The sequence below is a fragment of the Bufo gargarizans genome, chromosome 5 (assembly GCF_014858855.1).
Source record: "Bufo gargarizans isolate SCDJY-AF-19 chromosome 5, ASM1485885v1, whole genome shotgun sequence".
NCBI lineage: Eukaryota > Metazoa > Chordata > Amphibia > Anura > Bufonidae > Bufo > Bufo gargarizans.
Window position 1 is genome coordinate 274,639,245 of NC_058084.1, and position 16,124 is coordinate 274,655,368.

Consider the following 16,124-nt stretch of genomic DNA (forward strand, 5'->3'; position numbering starts at 1 on the left):
ACTTCACCATCTTAGGGAGTTCAGGGTTTTTGTTAGCCCAGGCTGGAGGACACTAGTACACCTACCTTCAAGGTCTACTGTGGGCTGAGCAGTGCAGGGAAAGAGGTCAGGGATAAGCTAGGAGGTGTGTCTCTCATCCAGAGCCTGGTTGGTGTGTTATCTTTGATACGTCTGCCGTGACACAGACCCTTATTTCTGATATTTAAGGACTCTATAATGACAGGGAGGGTTCCACAGGATTGGGGCATAGCAAATGTGGTGCCAGTATTCTAAAAGGGTCCAAAAACAGAACCCGGAAACTATAGGCCTGTAAGTTTAACATCTATGTTCTGGTCCTGCACACAATTAACAAAATACTGGGATACAATAGCTAAATTGATCTCCCAAAAACTAAAAATAGTAATCCCACACACATTAGAATGTTGGATTTTGGGTGACTTTTCCAAGGTTAACTGTCATAGACAACAAAAAATCTTATTGATTAAAATAGCCTTTTTGGACAGACTTTTAATTTCTTGAGTTTGGTTCTCTTCTAATACTCCTACTGTTTACTCATGGTTAAATTTGGTTAATAAAGTCAAGAGATTTGAAAATATTCTATATAAACAAAGGAATTGTGAAGAGAGATGGCGGAATGTATGGGGAAGATGGAGTTTTTAGGTTGCCACTCTATGCTCCATTAGTGACGCTCCATTAGTGATTTGCCCCAGCTTTATCAATGGTGGGCGCTAGGTGACGTATCGCAAGGGGAGGGCGGGGGGTTGGATGGGGTATTCTGGAGCAGTGAGCAGTGATGGCCAGTTCGCAGTGTTCACCAACGAACACATGCGATCTGCCATCTTCACTCCCAAGTCTGGCGATTCAGAAGTCCTTACCTGTGCCTGCGCCACGAGCCGCTCTAACATGCGGTCACCGGGAGCAGGCAGTTCCGAGAACAGGCCAATGAAGGCCTCCGGCGGCTGTTCTCGGAACTGCCTGCTCCCGGTGACCGCATTTGATTTCAGACCGGCTCCCATCACAGCCACAGGTAAGGGCTTACCTGTGCATCGCCGGATTTGTGAGTCAAAATGGCAGCGCGCATGTGTTCATTGGCGAACACTGCAAACTGGTCATCATTGTCCATTACTACTACAACCACTAGTACTACTATTGCTATCCATAGACAGCTGATCTACTGCCTTGTATGTTCCAAGCTATTCTTTCTGCTGCTGCTACTATTGTGGCTCATTTAGAATAAGCCACTTTTTCTTCTGACAATTAGCACTAGTGTGTGTCATATGGGTAGGCATTCTGACTCTGTCAAGGCATACGTTTTTGGACTCTTCGTCCCCCAACAAGCCACAGTTTTTTGTTAGTTTTTTTTTTTCATTAGTTTTTTTATCCTATAACACCAATGTGTGTTTATACACTATCTGTGCCCTGATCAAGGACAATTTTTTAAAGCTTTGGAAGATGAAAAAGCATAACACATATGATAGCGCAGTGTGTTTTTGAACATGCTGATCGTTAATGCCGTCAAACATGCGTTTACCCATAGCTGTGTATGACAGTGTCACTCTAACATGATTTATTATTGCTGTTATTTCATTAACAAGCTTAGAGAGGGTGAGGGGAAGCCAACATTTGTTAAAAACTAACAAACAGAGGCAACATCTTTTCCTCAAATTCTGAATCTGAGACTACCAATTTCTAGGCCAATTGGAGATACTTTGCTTAAGACAAAGTCGATTCAGGTCTGAACCAAACTTTTTAAGAAATTCAGCTAATCGGATACAAACCAAATTACAAAAGGTTTGTTGAACTCTAAATCAGACTCTTACCCACCTTCATAACCTTAAAAAGCAGCTGTAGAACTCTCCTCTTCAGGAAAGCTGTCAACCTGCAATAACCCTGATGCCACTACAACACAATCTGAGCAGCTGCAGATTAAAATATAATATAATATTAAAATGATGCTCTATTATTTATAATTATTTAAAGAAAAATACCTAATTTGAGCATTTGTGAAGGGTAGACATAAACTGTATACTTGGTACTACTTTACTAATTATCAATGGAATAAACATTTGTTTTGAAGTCTGATAATACCTGCCATTTTGGAGATGCTCTAACCTAGACATCTAGCCATCACAATTTTAACCTTCTCAATTTGCTTCCAACACTTCAGCTTCATGAATTGACTGATCACTTGTGTCTAATATATCCCACCCATTGACAGGTGCCATGAGATAATCAATGTTATTCACGTCACCTGTGGTTATTCACATGGATGGTACAAGGTTAAACTTGTACCTGTATCTTTTTCCAATTTTTACTAACTACAGTAAATATAAAAAGTCTACACACCCCTGTTACAATGTCTGGGCTATGTGACCAAAAATTAGACAAAGATAAATAATTTCAGATTTTTTTTGACCTTTAATGTTACCTATAATCTGAACTGGCCATCACTGTTCTGGAGCATTAATGTAGAAATAATCTATTTGTATGAATACATTTTGGAATATTTATTTATCAATAAAGTTTATAAAAAAATAAAGTTTATCATCTGCCGTGGGTAAACTGTTTGAACGTCTCCAAAGCATTTGACACTGTACCACAGAGAAGTGACAGATGAGGTTTTACATTGACAAATGTAAGGTCATGCACATGGGAAGGAAAAATACATGTCACCAGCATATATAAAATTGTAAAACACTGGGTAACACTGATATGGAAAAGGACTTACACTAGGAATTTTAGTGAACAGCAAACTAAGCTGCAGAAACCAGTGTCAGGCAGCTTCTGCCAAGGCCAATAAGATAATGGGTTGCACCAAAAAGGGCATAGATGCCCGTGATGAGAACATAGTCCTGCCACTTTACAAATCATAGTCAGACCACGCATGGAGTACTGTGTACAGTTCTAGGCTCCTGTGAACAAGGCAGACATAGCAGAGCTGGAGAGGGTTGAGAGGAGGGCAACTAAAGTTATAACTAGAATAGGTGGACTACAGTACCTAGAAATATTATCAAAATTAGGGTTATTCACTTTATAAAAAAGATGATTAAGGGGTGATCTAATAACAATGTATAAATAGATCAGTACAGAGATCCCAGCCATCATCTATTTATCCCCAGGACGGTGACTGTGATGAGAAGAAATCGTCTGCATCTGGAGGAAAGAAGGTTTGTACACAAACATAGAAAAGGATTCTTTATGGTAAAAGTAGTGAGACTATGGAACTCTCTGCCTGAGGAGGTGGTGATGGTGAAATCAATAAAATAGTTCAAGAGGGGCCTGATGTATTTCTGGAACGTAATAATATTGCAGGCTATAGTTACTAGAGATGGGTTGCTGATCCAGGGAGTTATTCTGACTGCCTGATTGGAGTCGGGAATTAACTTTTTTTTTCCTAAAGTGTGGAAAATTGGCTTCTACCTCACAGGAGTTTTCTTGCCTTCCTCTGGATCAACTTGCAGGTTAACAGGCGGAACTGGGTGGACAGATGTCTTTTTTCAGCCCTATAAACTATGTTACTATGAAATTTAAATTGCCTACAAAATATTGTCCTTCTGTAGCAGAAAATGTTATCTGAAGGGTAATCATCGATATAAAAGTAGGTACAAACTTGGGCTTACAGTATGATAGCTCTTTTGTAGATTTGAGCAGACACCTGGATGTTCGGGTTCGACGGGTTCGCCCGAACTTGACCCCGAACCCCATTGAAGTCAATGGGGACCCGAACTTTGGAGCACTAAAATGGCTCTAAAATGTCATGGAAAGGGCTAGAGGGCTGCAAATGGCATCAAAATGTGGTTAAGAGCATGGGAAGTGCCCTGCAAACAAATGTGGATAGGGAAATTACTTTAGCGTAAAATACGTAAAAAAATAAAATAAATCTTGATCTAAGAGGACGAGGTCCATATGGAGTAGAAGGTTGAGGAGGAAGTAGATGTGGCGGTGTAGGGGAAAGCGGCGGTGGCGGAAGATGAGGTAGCCTACACTGTTTTTTGGTTTAATTTTTATAAATGTATTGTTTCAATTAGGGCACACCCCAAAACATTGGGAAATATAACCTGTGATAACCCCCTCCAGTCGTGCTAAACAAACGTTCAGACAATACACTGGCTGCAGGGCAGGCCAGCACCTCCAAGGCGTAAAGGGCAAGCTCAGGCCATGTGCCCAATTTGGAAACCCAGAAGTTGAAGTGGGCAGACCCATCAGTCAGTACGTGTAGGCGTGTGCACACATACTGCCCCACCATGTCGCACGTCCCCGTGATGTACACGATCCAATTAGATATCTTCTCTATCAACTTTCAATGTTCTTTTCTGTGCCTACCATGTTGATCACGGTTAGCGGAGAATCAGCATGATGAAGGGATTCTACATCAAAGGGAGGTCAATGGATGAAATTAAAAGTTGATCGAGCGGAAAAGTGGGACAAATTATTGAAGCTGAAGCTTACAAGTAAAGGAGGTGGCGAACGTCAATTACAGAGGATTTTTTGAAATTTAATTCCCTGTCACCTATGCAGAGCAGGGGTTTGTATATGGCAAAATTGGTAAAATGTCACCTGACAATGTAACAGACGATTTTTTAAAATTTATGTCCCTGTCACCTATGCAGAGCAAGGGTTTAATCACGGCAAAAATGGTCAAATGTAACCGAAGAATGTAACAGACAAATTTGTGAATTTTTTTTACCTGTCTACTAGGTATAGCAGGGGTATATCACACCCAAAAATTTGTGAATTTCACCCAAATATGTAACAGACAAATTAGTGATTTTTTTTTACCTGTCTCCTAGGTATAGCAGGGGTATATCACAGCCAAAAATTGGTGAATTTTACCCAAAAAAGTAACACACAAATTAGTGTTGTTTTTTTTTACCTGTCTACTAAGGACAATCTGTCTAAAGCTCAACGTCAGAGTCTAAAATATCTCTCTAGACTTACTGATGTAGTGTTTAAACCCTCTCATAAAGGAGGAAATATTGTAGCGTGGCCCCATAGTCTTTATGAACTGGAGGCCTATAGACAACTCAATGAGAAGGAATGTTATAAGAAATTAACCTATAATCCTTTGCATTCATTTGAAGGTAGCCTGAATCAGATTTTAGATAAAGCTGTTGACAATCAGACAATATCTAAGGCCCTTCATGATGCCCTAATAGTCAAAGAACCCACGGTACCCACCTTATATCTTTTACCGAAGATTCACAAGAATGCCAAAAGGCCTCCTGGTAGGCCCATCATTTTGGGCAGAGGAAGCCTGACTGAAAAGGTAGGACAATACTTGGATTCTCAATTCAAAAATATTGTAACCAATCTTCCTTCGTACATCAAGGACAGTACAGATTTTCGACGGAAAATTAAGGGGATTCACTTTGGGGAGGATACATAGATGGTAACCTGCGATGTTGAGTCCCTATATACGAGCATCAGACATCAAGATGGGATTCTTTCTAGTACAAGAGAATCTAGATGCCAATAAGAGGGGATTTTTATTGGATCTTTTATCCTTTGTTCTGACGCACAATTTCTTTGCCTTTGGTGGGTCCTTCTACCTGCAGCTCCAGGGGACTGCGATTGGGGCACCTTGTGCGCCCTTGTATGCAAATTTGTTTCTTGGGCTGTGGGAGAGGGACCTGTTCCTGTCAGATCGGTGCATGTCGATGGACCGCACCATTTTTTGGGTGTCTGTACATCAACGATGTATTCATGATCTGGTAGGGAAGCTCATTTGAATTACATAATTTCTTTAAAATACTGAACAACAACTCCAAGAAAATTAAACTTACATGCAAATCTCACAAGAACTTTATTGAGTTTTTGGATGTCCAGTTGGAAAGGGGTATGGATGGCTCCATTCTAACGAATGTTTTTATGAAACCAACATCTGTTAATGCCTACTTACATGAATCTTTATCCCATCCTCCTCAGATGATTAACTCAATTCCGACTGGACAATTCTTGCGAGTTCGGAGGATATGTTCGATGGACCAGATGTTTGAACAACAAGCAAATGATTTGAAACAGAGGTTCACAAGCCGTGGGTATAGTCAACGTTCGATCAAAAAAGCATACAGAAGAGCAAGGACATGTTCTCGTCATGATCTCTTATTCTCAGAAAGACAGAAGTCAAGTCATAACAAGGCAAGATTCATTACGGGCTATCATTGCTGATGGTTCGAGATGAAGGACATTTTAAAAAGGTTTTGGCCGGTCCTGTTGACTGACCCTATTCTTACTAAATATGTATCTTCTGGTCCATTAGTAATGGTAAAACATTCAAAAAATCATCTTGTTCGTAGTCTTTTTTTCAAAACAAATTCCGCCTATGTTTCCAGGGATGAGTAACCTAAGGGTACGTGAACATGTTAAAGATATTACGTAAGCAACCGATGAGAAAGATCTGAATAATCTAAAACCTGTGGCTAGACATTTCAATCATGCTTGTAACCCCATGAGTTTGAAGGTTCAGGCGATTGATTGCATTTTGAAAAATATCCGAGGTGGAGATATATCAAAAAGATTGGCACAGCTTGAATGCAAGTGGATTTGGAAATTTAATACGTTATGTCCAAATAGTCTAAACGAATCTACCGTTTTTTCATCATATTCATAGGTTCATTGTAGGGTGATTCCGGGTCTCCACATCCAAGAAGGTCTTGCGGGGTTGATGCCATTCTGGAGGAGGAACAGCATGGGTAACCGTTCAATGTCTTTTTTGATTGTGAATGAACATGTTTTTGCACTCACACTTTATCCTCTATCATATTATATAGATGGACTGATCTTTGGATGTAGTGTCTGCTGTGTTTATCCTTCAGATGATGTTTCTTTTTAATCATGCTCTTTTTAATCATGTTTGTGTAATATGTGTAATCATGTAATAAAATGACATTAATTTATAAGCGTCTGGTAGTCATTTTTACCTGTCTACTAGGTAGAGCTGGGGTATATTACACCCAAAAATGTTTGAATTTCACCCGAAAATTTAACAAATTAGTGAAATTACATAAAATAAAATAAAATACATTTTTTACATTAGGGTACACTCCAAAAGAGTGTGAAATATCCAAAATGCAACAATGAGCAATTGCGCTGTAGTATAACAATGGTTGGCTAAGCCCAGTATGCATGTCTATTCTGCACAAGGTATGGACAAGTCCCGTGGGATCCATGCCTGGTTCATTTTAATGAACGTGAGCTTGTCCACATTGGCTGTGGACAGGCATCTGCTCTTGTCTGTGATAACGGCCCCTGCCATGCTAAACACACGTTCAGACAATACACTGGCTGCAGGGCAGGCCAGCACCTCCAAGGCTTAAAGGGCAATCTCAGGCCATGTGCCCAATTTGGAGACCTAGAAGTTGAAGGGGGGCAGACCCGTCATTCAGTACGTGTAGGCATGTGCATACATACTGCTCCACCATGTTTCTGAAATGCTGCCTCCTGCTAAGACGCTTGAGCTTGTTGTGGTGCGAGTTGACAAAGCTTTTCCACATTCCGGCCATGCTAACCCTGCCTTCTGAGGTGCTGGTGGTACCCCAGCTGCATTGGCAACCTCTTCCTCTGCCTTCGCCTTGTGCTTCCACTGTGCCCCCAGTGTCAGGTGGGAATGCCACCAGCAGTGTGTCTACCAGCGTGCACTTGTACTCTTGCACAAGTTAGAATGTGGGCAACTCGGCGGTCGTTGTGGAGACACTGCAGCATGTAATCACTCATGTGTGCCAGGCTGCCCAGAGGCAACAAAAAGGTGTCTTCTGTGGGAGGTGTATCGTCTGTGTCCTCTGTATCCCCCCTGCCATGCACCAGTGATGGCCATGAGCTGGTTTGGGTGCCACCCTGCTGTGAACACGGTTCCTCCTCCTTCATCTCCTCCTCATCCTCCACCTCGTCATCCTTCAAAACTGTTCCCTGGCTGGACAATTGTGTACCTTGGGTTTGTGGGTGCAGGAACCCACCCTCGGAGCCACTTGTGATTGACTGGCTGGAAACCCTATGAAATGATCCCTCTTCCTCCTCCTCCTCCTCCTCCTGTGCCACATCCTCTTCCATCATCGCCAGCAGCATTTTTTTCAAGGAGGCATAGTCATAGTAGTGGGATAGTAACGCTGAGAACGGCGTTATTGACACTGGCCATGTTGGTAAAGCAAAAAGGAACACAAGAATTGCATGGAGGCCCAGTCATTGGTGGTGATGAATGCTGCTGCTCGCACAGCCTGGCCAGCATGTGCAAGGTGGAGAGCGGGAAGGCCCAAGTTACGCTGCAGCACTAACAGGCAAGCAGCAGCAGGGTGAGAATGCTGAAAGAGCGTAAAGATGGCCCGCACTTTCTGCAGATTTCGCCCATTATCGCACACCACCAGGCGGGGCTTGAGGCTCACTGGCACCAACCACTCATCAGTCTGTTGTTCAAGGTCCGTCCACAGCTCCTGCGCGGTGTGGGGTTTGTCCCCCAAACAGATACGTTTTAAAACTGCCTTCTGTCATTTAGCCCTGTCTGTGCTGAAGTTGGTGGTGAAGATGTTACGCTGACCGGAAGAGGAGGCGGTAGAGGATGAGGAAGCGGAGTAGGAGGAGGATGCAACAGGAGGTAAAGAGATGCGCCCTTCATTCCTCGTGGTGGAAGGACATGCGCCAAACTGCTATCTGCCAATGCATTTACCCAGTGTGCTGTTAGGGAGATATAATGTCCTTGACCGTGCTTACTGGTCCACGTATCCGTAGTTAGGTGGACCTTGCCACAGATGGCGTTGCGCAGTGCACACCTGATTTTGTCCCCCACTTGGTTTTGCAGGGAAGGTATGGCTCGCCTGGAAAAGTAGAGGCGGCTGGGCACGACATACTGTGGGACAGCTACCCCCATAAGGCTTTTAAAACTCTCCGTCTCCACCAGCATTTCAAAGGCCAGTAATTTTGAAATGCTGGCATTCAGGGCCAGGGATCGCGGGTGGGTAGGGTGTACTTCCTCTTCCGCTCCAGTGTTTGGGATATGGAGAGCTGAACGCTTCCATGGGACATTGTGGAGATGCTTGGTGACCTAGGTGTTTGCGCGGTGGCAGGTGCCACAGTTACTCCAGAGGTGCATGAAGAGGCCGAGACTGCAGCAGAAAAGGAAGCAGGAGTAACCTTTCTTGGTTTTTGAGGTGTCTACTCCACTGCAGCTCGTGGTTTGCACTTAGATGCCTGGTCATGCAGGTTGTGCTCAGGTTGAAAACATTTATGCCTCGCTTCAGGCTCTGATTGCACAGGGTGCAAACCACTCCTGTCTTGTCGTCAGCATATTGTCTGAAGAACTGCCACGCCATGGAACTCCTTGGAGTTGGCTTTGGTGTGCTTGGTCCCTTGCTGCGGTGGGCAGTAGCAGGCGTACTGTCTAGGGAATGGCTTTTCCGCTTTTGCACCCTGCTCCCTCTTCTGCTGTGTTAGTGACTCTGTGTGACCACCGCATCTTCCGCCGAACTACACAGGTCAGTCGCAGGACCTCATTGTCCTCCACATCATCTTCCACCCAGTCTTCACCCTGCCCTCCTTGTCGGTCTGCACACTGCAGAAAGCCACAGCTGTTGGCACCTGTGTATTGTCATCATCAGATACGTGCTGTGGTGGTCCTCCCATGTACTCATCTTGAAACATAAGTGGTTCGGCATCGATGCACTCAATCTATTCCACTTCTGGGGCAGGGCTATGTGGATGGCCCTGGGAAACCCAGGCTCATCAAAAAGCAGAAGAGACTGCTGCATGACTTGGGGCTTAGACTGCTTGGCTGATTCTCCTCATTCTCCGCAAATTTAGGATCTTGCCCAAAATTATTTATTTTTTTTGTAACAGAAGATAACAGCAGTATCTAACGCATGTATTTCACACTGACAGATGCAGCAATGGCTGCAAATTTAATATTTTTCCCAAAATGGGTGTTTTCTTTAATAACAGAAGATAACAGTAGCATCTAACACATGTTTTTCACACTGACAGATGCAGCAAAGGCTGCAAATTTAGTATTTGGCCCAAAATGGGTGTTTTTTTTAATAACAGAAGATAACAGCAGTATCTAACACGTGTTTTTCACACTGACAGATGCATCAAAGCCTTCAAATTTTGTATTTTTCCCAAAATGTTTATTTTTTTTTAAATAACAGAAGAGAACAGCAGTATCTAACACATGTATTTCACACTGACAGAAGCAGCAAAAGCTGCAAATTTTGTTTTTGGCCCAAAATGGGTGTTTTTTAATAACAGAAGATAACAGCAGTAGCTAACACGTGTATTTCACACTGATAGATGCAGCAAGGGCTTTAAAATTTTGTATTTTGCCGAAAAAGGGTGTTCCCAGAAAATGATTGCAGTATTTCAAGCTAAAATTGCACACTGACAAATGCTGCATAGGCCCCTGATGGAGAATATTGCCAAAAATGGGTGCTTTTTTAAATCCAGAAATTATTGCTGCATTTTAAACTTGTATTCAACAATGACAGATGCAGCAAACGCCGCAAAATTTGGATTTTGCCGTAAATGGGTGTGTTTTTTTTAAATAATAGAATATGACAGCAGTATATAATGCTTGTATTTCACACTGACAGATGCAGCAAGGGCTGCAAAATTTTGTATTTTGCCCAAACAAGGTGTTTTTTAAAACCCAGAAAATGATTGCAGTATTTCAAGCTTAAATTGCACACTGAGAAAATCTGCAAAGGCTGCAGATGTAGGGTCTTGCCAAAAATTGGTGATTTTTTTTTAAACCCAGAATATAATTGCAGTATTTCAAGCTTCTATTTGAGTGTCACAAATGCACATATGCTGTGCTGGGCTCAGGGCAGGGTAAAAAGATTGTGCACTGCACCCACAAAACAAAATCTAGGTAGATCGCTGAGTTAGCAAGCACTTCAGATTAAAGTTTCTTTCCTATTCTTTCCCTCACAGCAGCAGCATCGTATCCCTACACTAATCAGAGCAGAGTGACATGCAGCGCTACGTGACTCCAGCTTATATAGAGGCTGGGTCACATGCTGCACTGGCCAATCACAGCCATGCCATTAGTAGGCATGGCTGTGATGGCTTCTAAGAGCACACAAGTTAAACGCTTGTTGATTGGCTGCTGTGCAGCCTTTCAAAAAGTGCCATTAAATCGCTGAACACCGAACCCGAACTTTTACTGAAAAGTTCGGGTTCGGGGTCCAAAAATCTTAAAGTTCGGTAGGAACAACCCTAGCCGCAAATGTATTATTTTGCCCAAAATGGGTGTTTTCACGGTCACAAATGCAACAAAGGCCCCAGATGTAGGGTCTTGCAACCCAGTATATAATTGCAGTATTTAAAGCTTGTATTTCACTGTCAGAAATGCAGCAAAGGCGGCAAATGTATTATCTTGCCCAAAATGTTTTTTTTTGTTTTTTTAAACCCAGTATATAATTGCAGTATTTAAAGCTTGTATTTCACTGTGACAAATGCAGCAAAGGCCCCAGATGTAGGGTCTTGCAAAAATTGGGTGTTTTTTTTAAAACCCAGAATATAATTGCAGTATTTAAAGCTTGTATTTCACTGTGATAAATGCAGCAAAGGCCCCAGATGTAGGGTATTGCAAAGATTTGGTGTTTTTTTAAAACCTAGAATATAACTGCAGTAGTTAAAGCTTGTATTTCACTGTGATAAATGCAACAAAGGCCCCAAATGTAGAGTACTGCACAAAATTGGTGTTTTTTTAAACTAAGAATATAACTGCAGTATTTTAACTTTGTATTTGACTGTTACAAATGCAACAAATTATTTTTCCCAAAATAGGTGTTTTTTTCAACCAAGTATATAATTGCAGAATTTAAAGCTTGTATTTCATTGTAACAAATGCAACAAAGGCCCTAGATGTAGGGTCTTGCAAAAAATTGGTGTTTTTTTCAGCCCAGTATATAATCACAGTATTTAAAGCTTGTATTTCACTGTCACAAATGCAACAAAGGCCGCAAATGTATTATCTTGCCCAAAATTTGTGTTTTTTTTAAACCAGAACATAACAGCAGTATCTAATGCTTGTATTGGACTGTCAGAAATGCAGCAAAGGCCGCAAATGTATTAACTTGCCCAAAATGGGTGTTTAAAAAAATAAATAAATATAGAATTGCAGTATTTAAAGCTTGTATTTCACAGTGACAAATACAGCAAAGGCCCCAGATGTAGAGTCTTGCAAAAAAAAAAATTGTGTTTTTTTAAACCCAGAATATAATTGCAGTATTTAAAGCTTGTATTTGACTGTCACGAAATCAGCAAAGACCGCAAATGTATTATCTTGCCCAAAATTTTAGTTTTTTTTAAAATCCAGAACATAACAGCAATATCTAATGCTTGTATTGGACTGTCAGAAATGTAGCAAAGGCCGCAAATGTATTAACTTGCCCAAAATGGATGTTTTTTTAAAACCAAAATATAATTGTAGTATTTAAAGCTTGTATTTCACAGTGACAAATACAGCAAAGGCCCAGGATGTAGAGTCTTGCAAAAAAATTGTGTTTTTTTAAACCCAGAATATAATTGCAGTATTTAAAGCTTGTATTGCACTGTGACAAATACAGAAAAGGCCCCAGATGTAGGGTTTTGCAAAAAATGTAAGTTTTTTTAAACTCTAAATATAACTGCAGAATTTACAAATGCACATATGCTGTGCTGGTGCACTGAACTTGCACAAAAAGGCTGCCAACTCCCACCTAACTAATAGACGGATAAAAGTTCTTTTTCTGTGTCACTGGGCTCAGGGCAGGGTAAAAAAATGCACCCACAAAACAAAATCACTGTAGATCACTGAGTTAACAAGCACTTTCGATAACAGATTCTTTCCTATTCTCTCCATCACAGCAGCAGAATCCTATTCCTACACTAGTAAGAACAGAGTGACATGCATCCCTACGTGACTCCAGCTTATATAGAGGCTGGGTCACATGCTGAACTGGCCAATCACAGCCATGCCATTAGTAGGCAAGGCTCAGGTGGCTTCTGAGGGCACAAGAGTTAAACGCTTGATGATTGGCTGCTCTGCAGCCTTTCAAAAAGCGCCATTAAATCGCCGAACATCGAACTCGAACCCAAACTTTTACTGAAAAGTTTGGGTTTGGGTCCAGGGTCCAAAAATCTTAAAGTTTGGTACGAACCATAACTTCACAGTTCGGGTTCGCTCAACCCTACTCACGAATATACAAAAGACTCAGCACTCCTCTCTTTATGTCAAAAGCAGCTTTTGTCTCTGGAAGAGAGATCTGAAGATTTCCCTTTCTACATCTGAACAGTCCAAGCTCTTTTTAATATCACACACCTCGTTAAGATCTGTGCGTATACAGGAGAATGCATACAAAATTCTCACAAGATGGTACAAAACCCCATATATCACGTCTAGATATAATAGCTTGTATTCTGATGTTTGTTGGCGGTGTGGGAAAGAGAGGGAAACTTTCTTCTATGTTTGGTGGTCCTGCCGACCTATTCTAAACTGGTGGGGAGAAGTTTTCTGGAAAAGTAATGCTATATGTAGAACATCCATCTCCTCCTCCCCCCAACTGGCTCTGTTGGGCCTTTCTTTATCAAACCAGACCCCTAATGTTCCAACCTTATTCCACAACCTTCTTATGACGGCCGTCTTCTCATACCACGCTACTGGTTGTCAACTAAACTTCCCTCACATGAGCATTGCATAGAGAAAAAAGATGCATTACATAGATTTGAAGAAATAGCAGCTTGGGAAGTTCGTACAATTCCTAGATTCAGGGCTAGGTGGAGGGACTGTGAGGTTAACAGAAACTTTAAACATTAGTAATGCATTGTTACCTTAGAAGTCAATTGTTCTTACTGTGTATTCAGCTCATTATGTATATGAAATTGCTCTTACCATGTATTCAGCTCACTATGTATATGACATTGTTCCCACCATGTAGTCAGCTCATTATGTATATGACATTGTTCCCACCATGTATTCAGCTCATTATGTAACTGACATTGTTCTTACCGTGTATTCAGCTAATTATGTACAGTACAGACCAAAAGTTTGGACGCACCTTCTCATTCAAAGAGTTTTCTTTATTTTCGTGACTATGAAAATTGTAGATTCACACTGAAGGCATCAAAACTATGAATTAACACATGTGGAATTATATGTCATATTCTAGGTTCTTCAAAGTAGCCACCTTTTGCTTTGATTACTGCTTTGCACACTCTTGGCATTCTCTTGATAAGCTTCAAGAGGTAGTCACCTGAAATGGTTTTCACTTCACAGGTGTGCCCTGTCAGGTTTAATAAGTGGGATTTCTTGCCTTATAAATGGGGTTGGGACCATCAGTTGCATTGTGGAGAAGTCAGGTGGATACACAGCTGATAGTCCTACTGAATAGACTGTTAGAATTTATATTATGACAAGAAAAAAGCAGCTAAGTAAAGAAAAATAAGTGGCCATCATTACTTTAAGAAATGAAGGTCAGTCAATCCGAAAAATTGGGAAAACTTTGAAAGTGTCCCCAAGTGCAGTCACAAGAACCATCAAGCGCTACAAAGAAACTGGCTCACATGCGGACCACCCCAGGAAAGGAAGACCAAGAGTCACCTCTGCTGCGGAGGATAAGTTCATCACCAGCCTCAGAAATCGCAGGTTACCAGCAGCTCAGATTAGAGACCAGGTCAATGCCACACAGAGCTCTAGCAGCAGACACATCTCTAGAACAACTGTTAAGAGGAGACTGTGTGAATCAGGCCTTCATGGTAGAATATCTGCTAGGAAACCACTGCTAAGGACAGGCACCAAGCAGAAGAGACTTGTTTGGGCTAAAGAACACAAGGAATGGACATTAGACCAGTGGAAATCTGTGCTTTGGTCTGATGAGTCCAAATTTGAAATGTTTGGTTCCAACCACTGTGTCTTTGTGCGACACAGAAAAGGTGAACGGATGGACTCTACATACCTGGTTCCATCCGTGAAGCATGGAGGAGGAGGTGTGATGGTGTGGGGGTGCTTTGCTGGTGACACTGTTGGGGATTTATTCAAAATTGAAGGCATACTGAACCAGCATGGCTACCACAGCATCTTGCAGCGGCATGCTATTCCATCTGGTTTGCGTTTAGTTGGACCATCAATTATTTTTCAACAGGACAATGACCCCAAACACACCTCCAGGCTGTGTAAGGGCTATTTGACCATGAAGGAGAGTGATGGGGTGCTGCACCAGATGACTTGGCCTCCACAGTCACCGGACCTGAACCCAATCGAGATGGTTTGGGGTGAGCTGGACCGCAGAGTGAAGGCAAAAGGGCCAACAAGTGCTAAGCATCTCTGGGAACTCCTTCAAGACTGTAGGAAAACCATTTCCGGTGACTACCTCTTGAAGCTCATCAAGAGAATGCCAAAAGTGTGCAAAACAGTAATCAAAGCAAAAGGTGGCTACTTTGAAAAACCTAGAATGTGACATATTTTCAGTTGATTCACACTTTTTTGTTATGTATATAATTCCACATGTGTTAATTCATAGTTTTGATGCCTTCAGTGTGAATCTACAATTTTCATAGTCATGAAAATAAAGAAAACTCTTTGAATGAGAAGGTGTGTCCAAACTTTTGGTCTGTACTGTATATGATATCTACAGTACTATACTGTTTATGTATATTATCCATGTACAGTCTTTATTGTTGATACTGTACAGTCGTGGCCAAAAGTTTTGAGAATTACATAAATATTGGAAATTGGAAAAGTTGGTGCTTAAGTTTTTTTAATAGCAATTTGCATATAGTCCAGAATGTTATGAAGAGTGATCAGATGAATTGCATAGTCCTTCTTTGCCATCAAAATTTACTTAATCCCCTAAAAAACCTTTCCACTGCATTTCATTGCTGTCCTTAAAGGACCTGCTGAGATCATTTCAGTAATCATCTTGTTAACTCAGGTGAGAATGTTGATGAACACAAAGCTGGAGATCATTATGTCAGGCTGATTGGGTTAAAATGGCAGACTTGACCTGTTAATATGAGGGTTATGCTTGAAATCATTGCTCTTCCATTGTTAACCATGGTGACCTGCAAAGAAACGCGTGCAGCCATCATTGTGTTGCATAAAAATGGCTTCACAGGCAAGGATATTGTGGCTACTAAGATTGCACCTCAATCAACAATTTATA